Genomic DNA, 10120 nt, shown 5'->3' on the forward strand with positions numbered 1-10120 from the left:
AACAATTAATTTGAGTTGGAATGCTCAGGGGAAACATGGTGAAGAGGAGATCGTAAATGGCTTACCCAGTGTGTGGATATATAGAGACCAAAGGGAGTAGAGGATTATAGTTAGAAATTTGAGTAAGTCTTGTTTAGGAAAGAGTAAAGCGTTTGACCTTTATGAAAACCAAAGATCTACACTGGGAAACAGCAAAGATAAAATTAGACTAAAAGAGCAGGTTGCATTGTGGAGGATCTTCAAAAGGACATTTTACTAGGAAAAAAAAATAGGCAAAGATTCACTGAATGTTTTTGAGTGGGTAAGTGAAATGGTGAAATCTGTGATTTAAGAAAATAAATGTAGAGCAATGTTTATTCATGTATGTTCTCAGGATTATTAATTAATGGGGTTACTTCAAAAGTGTCTCCAAGGTCAAATACATGTGGAAAATTGTGGGCTTCTTTACTGCAAATTTTCTCTAAGATGCTAATATGTTAATGGATGTTTTGACCGTCCTAAAGAAAAATACAGGATTTGGCAAGCATGACCATGAAACTCTTTCTAGAAAAATCTGCATGGATCAAGGATTAATGGCAAAAACTGTAATTATTTTCACACCAACATAAGATAAAGAGATAAATATTTAATACGATAAATATTCCAACTAATTACCTTGATTAGATTTATGAATATATCAAGTTATCACCTGGTGATATAGTTTGGATATTTGTCCACTCCAAATCTCTTGTTGATACATGATCCCAAATGTTGTAAGTGCGGCCAAGTGGGAAGGTTTTAGTTTATGGGGGTGGATCCCTCATGAGTGGCTTAGTGTCCTTCCCAAGGTAATGAGCAAGGGCTTGCTCTATTAGTTCACAGGAGAGCTGGTGGATTAAAGAGGCTGGCATCTCCTCCCGTCTCTCTTGCTTGCTGTCTTGCCATGTGACCCTCCTGCTCCCCTTTACCTTCCCTCATGTGTACGAGCTTCCTGAGTCCCTCAACAGAAGCAGATGCTGATGCCATGCTTCTTGTAAATCTGTACAACCCTAAGCCAAATAAACCTCTTCCCTTTATAAGTTACCCCACCTCAAGTATTTTTTTATAGTAACACAAAACAGACTAATATGCATGTACACACCAAAAATATGTGCATTTATTATTATTAATAACAAAGTAATACCACATGGCATAAATGGGAAAATAGAAGATCTATCATGTGGGAAGATTTTCTCAAACACAGATGCATGGGATTAGGAAAAGGAAAGCTCAGATGGGATGAGCTGGCATCTTGGAATGTCCTCATTCAGTGAGCACAGTGAAGATGGAGAAGATGACCTTCTCAGCAGATGACCCGTGAGCCAACCTTATGAAGAATGAACAGATGGAGTCCTGGGTCCTGCATCACTGGGGTTGGGGCATTCCCTGGAATCCGGGACAGCCACTGCCTAAGCATCTGCAGGACCCCTGGCAGTCCCACTGACTGTTTCTCATCAATATCAGCTGAAGTTTTCAAGGTACCTGAAGCATCACTGTTTCTTCAAGTCGTTGAGTTCTTTCTTCCCCAAGAGGGAAGTGATGTCTTCTCCAAATATGCTGAGGCAGTTTTCAATGAGAAATTGTACAGTAGAAACCTGTAACACAAAAGGGGAAAACAGGGTGCTCTTCTCATTTGATATAGATATAAATTACATTTCATCTGTGAATCTTGGAGTGAAAAAAACATGAAATTCGGAATTCTAAGAAAAATTCAGAGCTGATACATAAAGGCATGAACCAGTTTTCTCTAAGAAACAACTATGATCCTTTCAAGAGCATTTAGGGCATGTATGTTAAAATACTTATAATCAGTGGGCTAAAGTTATAATGTATAGCGTAGCTTAATAGTTAACATTCTATATCAGTGGTCTTATCTTTAAAAATAGGGTAATTTTCAAATAACCCCTGTAGGATATTTGGAGTGAAGATATATATTCTTCAATTCTTGTAAAATATGTACAACTTTAAAGCACCCAATAGAATTATAAAACACCCAATAGATAAAAACTTGTGAAATTCACTTGTTAAATATCTTAAATTTGGGAAGCAGACATTCTCTGAGGGTCTTTTGTGAAGGAAGGAGGCAGCTGGAGAGAAAATGTCTGCTAGTCTAACTGCAATCCCTTTCCACACATTGCCTGGTCTCAGGATTGCTCTCTGGGTGATCTTGAGAGAGAGCTGGAGTCTTACTATTAGGTACATTGTAGCTCCATTAGGATATTCTAGAATGTTTTACTAGTTTTCTCATTCCAGCAGCAGAGACAAAATAGTAGCCAAGTAGTTGCTTGAATGTCAATTGTGAGCCCCAATTGACAGAGAAAGGCAGTATGTGCGGAGCCATGAGTGTTGACATTATCCAAACCACCAATAAGGTGTCAGTAATGACCAGAGAAGCTGGGCCTTATCACCACTGCCATTGTTGAGATGAGGAAACCATGGCTTGGAATCTTTGCCTAAGGTTATACATCCCTCAGTGATGAGACTGAGAGTTGAATCTTGGCTTGTCAAACTCCAAAGACCAGGTTGGTTTCTATCATGTTACACAACTTTTTTATCTCTCTGTGGTATAGTTAATCTAGTGTTTTGTCTCCTACATGGGAAAAATGAAGTGACTCACTGCTCTCAAATTCCTGTTTAACAACCTACCTTCTCATATACTTTCTACCACTCCTACAATAGGATAAATGACTCTGCTACTCCAGAGAAGTGTAAAGTGTGCACCTTAAAAAAATGATTCATCATAGTTAATATCTTAAATTTCAGGTTCAAAGTGGGAGCTCTGCTCCCCAGGGCATAAAAGTGCGAGACCTCATTATCTTTTTCATGAACCCATTTTCTACTTCTGAGGAGCAGGAAGTAGACAGCTAAAGAATGTTTGGGGCTATACACTTGGATAAATTATCAGCTGTCATCTGATTGGCTGAGGAATGCTGCTCAATGTTATGTAACACTCCAAAAAGGTATCACAAGAGAACAACATTAGCCTTGCATTACTGTGCCCTGGATGTGAGACATGGAGTTAAAGGAGATTATTTTGGAGCTTTAACATGTAGTGACTGTTCTGCTGGGATTTGGACATGTAAGAAGTCTGTTGCCCTGTTGCCCCCTTTTTTTGGCCAATTTATCCCTTTTGGAATGAGAGCATTTACTCAATGCCCATACCCCAATTGTACCTTAGAAGTCACTAACTTGTTTTTGATTTTACAGGCTCATAGGCAGAAGGGACTTGCCTTTTCTCATATGAGACTTTGGACTTGGAATTTTGAGATAATGCTGGAATGAATTCAGACTTTGGGGCATGGTTAGGAAGGCATGAAATGTGAAAGAATATGAGATTTGGGAAGGGCCCAGGGCAGAATTATATGGTTTGACTCTGTGAACCCACCCCAATCTCATTTGAATTGTAATCCCCGGTGTTGGGGGAGGCACCTGGTAGGAAGTGGTTGGATCGTGAAGGTGGTTTCTAATGGTTTAGCATCATCCCCCTAGTGCAGTCTTATGACAGAGTTCTCAAAAGATCTGCTTGTAGCACTTCCCCTTTCCCTCTCTCTCTCTCCTGCTCCACCATGGTAAGACAGCTTGCTTCCCCTTCACCCTTCTGCCGTGATTGTAAGTTTCCTCAGGCTTCCCCAGCTATGCTTTCTGTGAAGCCCGTGGAACTGTGAGTCAATCAAACCTTTTCTCCTCATAAATTACCCTGTCTCAGGTAGTTCTTTATAGTAGCATGAAGACAAACACTAACGCAATCACTAATTTTTCACAGATGTTGTCAGTTTTGACTTTGTCAAATTTTTAGCCAGGGCTCCTCAAGAGCAGGTGTTTGCCTTTGGGCTTTCCTCCCACTGCTGCTCTACCTGGGAGGAGGGTGTCCTCATAAGTACCAGCCGGGGGGAGTCTGCAGGGTATTAGAAGCCCAGAAACAACCTGCAAAACAATGTTTACAGAATGGAAATCCACACTGCAATCATCAGGAGTTGGCCACTAAGGGATGTGTTTTCCTCTTTTATGTTTTATGGCTTCCTCACCATAGAACACTTGCTGTGAGGTAGATTGTTGCTTAAAGAATAAAGTTCCCTTTCTTTCATTTCTGATCTACCACTAAGTGCATATTGGTGAGCTCTTGCTTTTCCTTTTTATCTGGCATGGATAGTATGTCAATATTCCATGTAGAACATAAATTAAAATTTGCATTTTGTAGGACAAAGGAAGCTTTCATAATAGCTATACAATAAAATCAATATAATACCTACACAATAAGTAAAACATATACAGTAAAACCAAATCCTTAGGGTAACCAGCAGTTAATCCACAATCAAGAATTGAGAACATGTTAAAATATGCATTCAGCATGGCCGCTCAGGAGCCATGATGAGTGGTGCCGCTGTAAGCCTGAGCGTTTTCTGTCATCTAGACACTGTTTTAACTAAATTAATGCATTTTACTTAAGCAAATATATTTCCAGTATTCATTTACTTTTTTTTAACTTACTTTTTTTAAACTTACTATTTTTTTAACTTACTATTGCCCAGCAATACTGGCAATCTTGCCACAAATGTATCTAAATTATGTAGACTCTGCTGAATTGTTGTAAATAGTCCTTCAAGAAAGGCTGAAGCAAAAGCGTGTTTCAAATGAAGTTATTCTTGATAAGCACTATGATTGCCCTTCATTCCTTAATAAAAATCATGGCCTTGTCCTTATGGAATGTCCTAGGTATGGAGGCTCTCTGTCTCCCTCTCTGTCTCTCTGTCCGTCTCTCTCTCTTTCATACACACACACACACACATACACACACACACACACACACACACACACACAGAGCGAGAGAGAGAGAGAGAGAGAGAGAGCGCTAATCTGCTCAAAATTGTGTTGCAAATAGAGAGTGCAATCTAAAAATCTTTTCTTTTAATGTAAGGCTTGGAAACATCATGTTGGAATCTCTTAAGTCAGGTATACATAAATATCTAGCCAGATAGCCTCAATTCCTGATTGCAACAGGAATTCTTTCTTGTCTGGTAACACGAATCACTTTAACAAAAGGAAAATCACAAATCCGAAAAAGCTATATTTTATTTTAAATCAATCTCCTAAGCCCTATCCCTCTTCTACTCCTCTTCTTCCAGATTAAATTTTTATTTAAGGCACACACATCATATAGGTTAGGAAACAATGCAGAAGTGTCTGCTTTAATCAGCAAATATAAATTTAATTTTATTTTAAATGTATTACAGAAATCCACTAGTACAGAAATAATTGATTTCTTAGGCCAAATTCTGGTTGCCCTGAGTTTTTTAGAGGTGTTATTACATCATGCAGTCAAACTAAATATAAATTAAAATATTGGACTTCATGTCACAACAGCAAGAAATTTTCACATTTTTAGGGAATTTTATGTAAGGAACAAGGCTGTACAAATATTTTCTTGTTTTTGTCTATCTGAATGTCACTTTCTTTAATAAAAGTTCTCAGTTACGTAGACTTCCATCTTTCTTTTTCTACAACCCTCAACCTCATCCTCACCCTCACATATGCCCACCTCTCCACCAGAAAACTTCAACAGATTACACCAGTTCTATCAATGTAAAGGAATGGACACTTAAAAGCAAAACAGGGTTGAAGTGGTGTGCACACAAATGCCCCCAAATCTATGGTGTCACGAAAGACTTGTCTCCTTTTTCACCAATTCAGGAGAGGCATCCGTTACCAAATTCTCAGGACCAGCATCCAGGGGATGTGGTTTCTAGTCAGGTGTTTCTTATGTCAAAATTTACAACAAAACATGTACTTCAGGACTCCTTATACTAAGATTGAGTCCTTGGATGATAATCAGGGTAAGTAGGGATGGGAGGAACCAGGAAAGATGATGTTCAAAGAACAATGTGGTAGAGAAAATTGGAACTTTCTTATTAAGATTTTTACAAAAATTTTATTATATATGTGCAAATATATATGTTATTAGTGCTCTAAAATTGTAGCCCGATTTTATTATGCTATCACTTTCAGTTCACACAAAATTTAAAATAGGAATACAAGAAGAGTATCCATCTATAAACTAATGTTATATCCTTGTTGTTTTCAATTCCTTAATGTAGAGGGACAAAATATGACCTTGATATATATATCAAGCATATACATATTTGAATATATATGAATTCAAAAATCAAAGTTGATTTTTAACTAAAAATAGTTTGTTGGTAACTTAAAGTTATTCCTAGCTTTAGTAGTGACAAGTTGATGATGTCATTTGTTGTGTCTGACTTTGTTACTGTTGTGGCTATAGACTGTAAAAAGGAAATTTAAAAATGGCTATAAATTAATAATTTTAATGCATAAGATTACATAATTATTTTCACATTATTATCTGTATTCTATAGGCAAAGTTTGTTCCAAGTAATGACAAAGTCAAGCACATGTAGAGCATGAATCCTTAATTAAAATTTATTTTCATTCCTTTATATAACATGAAACCAGAAGAAAGAATTTCAGTGAAACATATATATCTCTCTTAAAATAAAGGACTTGTGGCACTTGTAATGTAACAGCTCATGCAAGAAAGAGAAAGACCGAGAATTCAGAGAGGACACAGGGGCTGCCCCTGAGCCTCAGGAGGCCACTTACGCAATGGAGGGAACAGTTTTAAAAGGAGGAGCTGGGCCCTTTCTCTCTTCCTGGATTGTGTTTTTATCATATGGCTTATTTCTTTGCACATCACACATTCAGTGCTAGTAAAATCAGGATAACAACTAGCTATAAAAGACATTTTTTCAAATCCCCAGGTAGCGAACAATTTCTCTGTCAAGCATCACAGTTACTAAGATATTCGTTGTTGAAATCTATTGAGACAATTAAATAAAATTTTAGAAATTTAAGTTCCATTTCCAACTCTGCCAGATAGTAGAGTAGCTATAATAGCTCTTTATTGCACTTCACATTGAGAAACTGCTCCATAAAAATAGGAAGACAATTTGCAGAAAATAACCCAAAAGGATTAACAAGATTCTGAGATGACATCTATTGTACTCTGAATTTCAAAATACATTATTTTAAAATAAGGCAATATGTTACCAAAGATATTTACTATGCATATACATTCATAATGAGGGCCCCATTCTCTGAAAAACAGTGCTTAAAGAAGACAAAAAACCTCAGTGAACTCCCATGGACCTTAAAAATGATGTTAAAAAATGAAGCTAGAGGAAATCTTTTTTATAATTCATTGCTTTCCCTTTCATTTTATTTTTCTTTCTTATGGACTAACTGCTTGACATAACAGATGGCCCTGAAAGTTGTTAATTAGATTTTTATAAACAAAGGTATCTTAAACTCATTGGCTTCAAACTATGCTGCCTGTAGCCCTAAGGATTGTGAAAAAGTGTCTCAGAACCCAACAACAGAGTTCAGAGCACCCAAACTCAGGGATGTCAGGGGCTGCTTATGCTAAAGTGTCTAGGGGGGTGTGAGCACTGGACTCTAGCATGGAATTTAATTAAAAGGAAAAGTTCTGTTATTTTTTTAAATGTCTGAAAGTCCTTCCATATAATTTCAAAACTCTACCGTGAAATATTTTATAAAGTAAAAATCTCTTTTGAAATCATAATATGCATCCCTTACTTTATATTGTTTGTAGGATAACAGGTTTTCATGGCATAAGGAACATATTAAATTCAAAATAATATTTACAAGGATATGTGTACTTCTTCTTGAGGTTGTTCTCCTTGTAGATAGAGCTCTTTGTAAGCAAATGCCTTTTAAAAATAAATTTTTATCAAATCATTTTTTAAAAAATGAAACATGATTTTTTTTTTCCGCATATGAGCTAAAGTGTTTCTTGATGTAGTAAGAACTAGGAAAATGTGAGACATTCTCAAGAGTTGAGGCCAACTTTAAGATGATCTAGACATTCAAATTATGAGACCAAAAGCAGCTATTACAATTATGCTCAATTACATAAAAGAAATTAGCTTTCAAGAGTGAATGTGAAAGGATAAAAATATATGAAAGTCTTACCATAGAAATATAAATATTTTAAAATGAAAGTTTTAGATCTGGAAAGATCTGCAAGAAAAAATTTCCTGGATGAACCAAATAGCATAATTGAAATGACAAATGGAAGAGACAGTGAATTTGAAGACAAATCAATAGAAAGTATCCAGTCCTGGGCCAACACAGTGGCTCACGCCTGTAATCCCAGCACTTTGGGAGGCCGAGGCGGGTGGATCACGACGTCAGGAGATCGAGACCATCCTGGCTAACACAGTGAAACCCTACCTCTACTAAAAATACAAAAAAATTAGCTGGGCGTGGTAGCAGGCACCTGTAGTCCCAGCTACTCGGGAGGCTGAGGCAGGAGAATGGCATGAACCTGGGAGGTGGAGCTTGCAGTGAGCCGAAATTGTGCCACTGCACTGCACTCCAGCCTGGGCAACAGAGTGAGACTCTGTCTCAAAAAAAAAAAAAAAAAAAGTAGCCAGTCCAAAGAAGGGGAATTAAAGGGTTGAAAAATATTAACAGATCCTTGGGAACATGTGGACAATAGCAATAGGTTTAATAACTGCATGTACTCACTCACATGTAGAAGCTAAATAAAAGTTGATCTCACAGACATAAAAAGTAGAACAGAGCTTACTAGAGGCTGATGGAATGGAGGGATAGAGAAATATTGGTAATGGACACAAAATTACAGATAGCTAGGAGGAATACTTCTACCACTGTAGGATGACTATATTGTATATTTTCAAATAGCTAGAGGAGAGGATACTGAATGTTCTGAACACAAAGAAATGATAAATATTTGAGATGATAAATATGCTAATTATTTTGATTTTGTCATTATACATTTATGTATCAAAAGATCACTATATGTCCTATAAGTGTGTACAATCATGTGTCAATTAAAAAATAAAAATTAGGCTAGGCGTGGTGGCTCACACCTGTAATCCCAGGACTTTGGGAGGCCGAGGTGGGAGGATCTCAAGACCAGTCTGACCAACATGGTCCAACATTTTAGTAGAAACCCCATCTCTACTAAAAATAGTAAAAATTAGCTGGGCATGGTGGTGTACGCCTGTAATTTCAGCTACTTGGGAAGCTGAGGCAGGAGAATCGCTTGAACCCAGGAGATGGAGATTGCAGTGGAGCTGAGATCATGCCATGTCACTCCAGCCTGGGCAACACAGCAAGACTCTGTCCAAAAAAAAAAATTAAAACTTTAAAAAATTTTAAATAAATTTAAAATTAATTTTAAAATTAAAATTAGAAAAAAAAATGCTTGAAGTAATAATGGCTAAAATTTTCCCAAGTTTGGCAGAAGATAAAAATTTACAAATCCAATAACTTCAGAAAATGTGAAACACAATCAGATTCAAAGAAAACCATGCTTTGAGATATTATAGTCAAACTACTCAAAGCCAAATATAAAAAAGAAAATCTTGAAAGTAGTAAAAATGAAATGAGAAATCACAGACAGGTGATCAGTGTTGAATGATCATATGCTACTCATCACAAAGCAGAGACCAAAACACAGTGAAATAACTTTAAAGTGTTGAAAGGAAAAAATGGCAAGCAAAATTCTGTTTGAAGAAAATATCTTTCAAGAGTGAAGGTGAAAGACATTTTTAGATAAAAGAAGCTAAGAAAATTTGTTGGTGCCAGACCTATACTATAAGAAATGGTAAGAAAACTTTCTATAGGGTGAGCTTCAGAAATGAATGATGAGCATTAGAAATGTTTATTTCTTATAAATTATAACTAAATGAATTTTACTTTTTAAAATTTCAGGGCAACTTTTTCATGAAAAATGCTAAATGATACCATTTGCCACAATCAAATCAAAGCAGGCAGACAAGAGTGTCCTTCCCCACAGGACGCCTCTCTAGTCTCAGCTCCCTCAAGCAATGCATCTGGTATTTTGGAAACAGGTCAGAAAATTCACATGGCTTTTGCTATTGGCCAGGAAATAGCTTTTTTGAACTATCCTTTTTTCCAACCTACAGATACTATTTTGTGTGATCTAGACATGCTGTAAAGGGCAAGGTGCAAAAAAAAAAAAAAAAAAAAAGAGAACATCCATGACTACAACGATCATTCTCCCTTTTCCTAAGTT

The 10120-nt window shown here is 36.7% G+C and overlaps 1 long non-coding RNA gene across 1 annotated transcript in view; it reads right to left on the reverse strand.

Annotated features, from left to right (window-relative positions):
* Positions 1 to 1105: 1105 nt before the first annotated feature.
* Positions 1106 to 10120, reverse strand: part of LOC105537905 — an 18738-nt gene continuing 9723 nt past the window's right edge. The window contains exon 2 of the long non-coding RNA XR_001005797.1: positions 1106 to 1613. This is a non-coding gene — a long non-coding RNA (uncharacterized LOC105537905). The remainder of the gene's footprint in view (positions 1614 to 10120) is intronic.

This window comes from Mandrillus leucophaeus, unplaced genomic scaffold (assembly GCF_000951045.1).
Source record: "Mandrillus leucophaeus isolate KB7577 unplaced genomic scaffold, Mleu.le_1.0 Scaffold181, whole genome shotgun sequence".
Taxonomy (NCBI): domain Eukaryota; kingdom Metazoa; phylum Chordata; class Mammalia; order Primates; family Cercopithecidae; genus Mandrillus; species Mandrillus leucophaeus.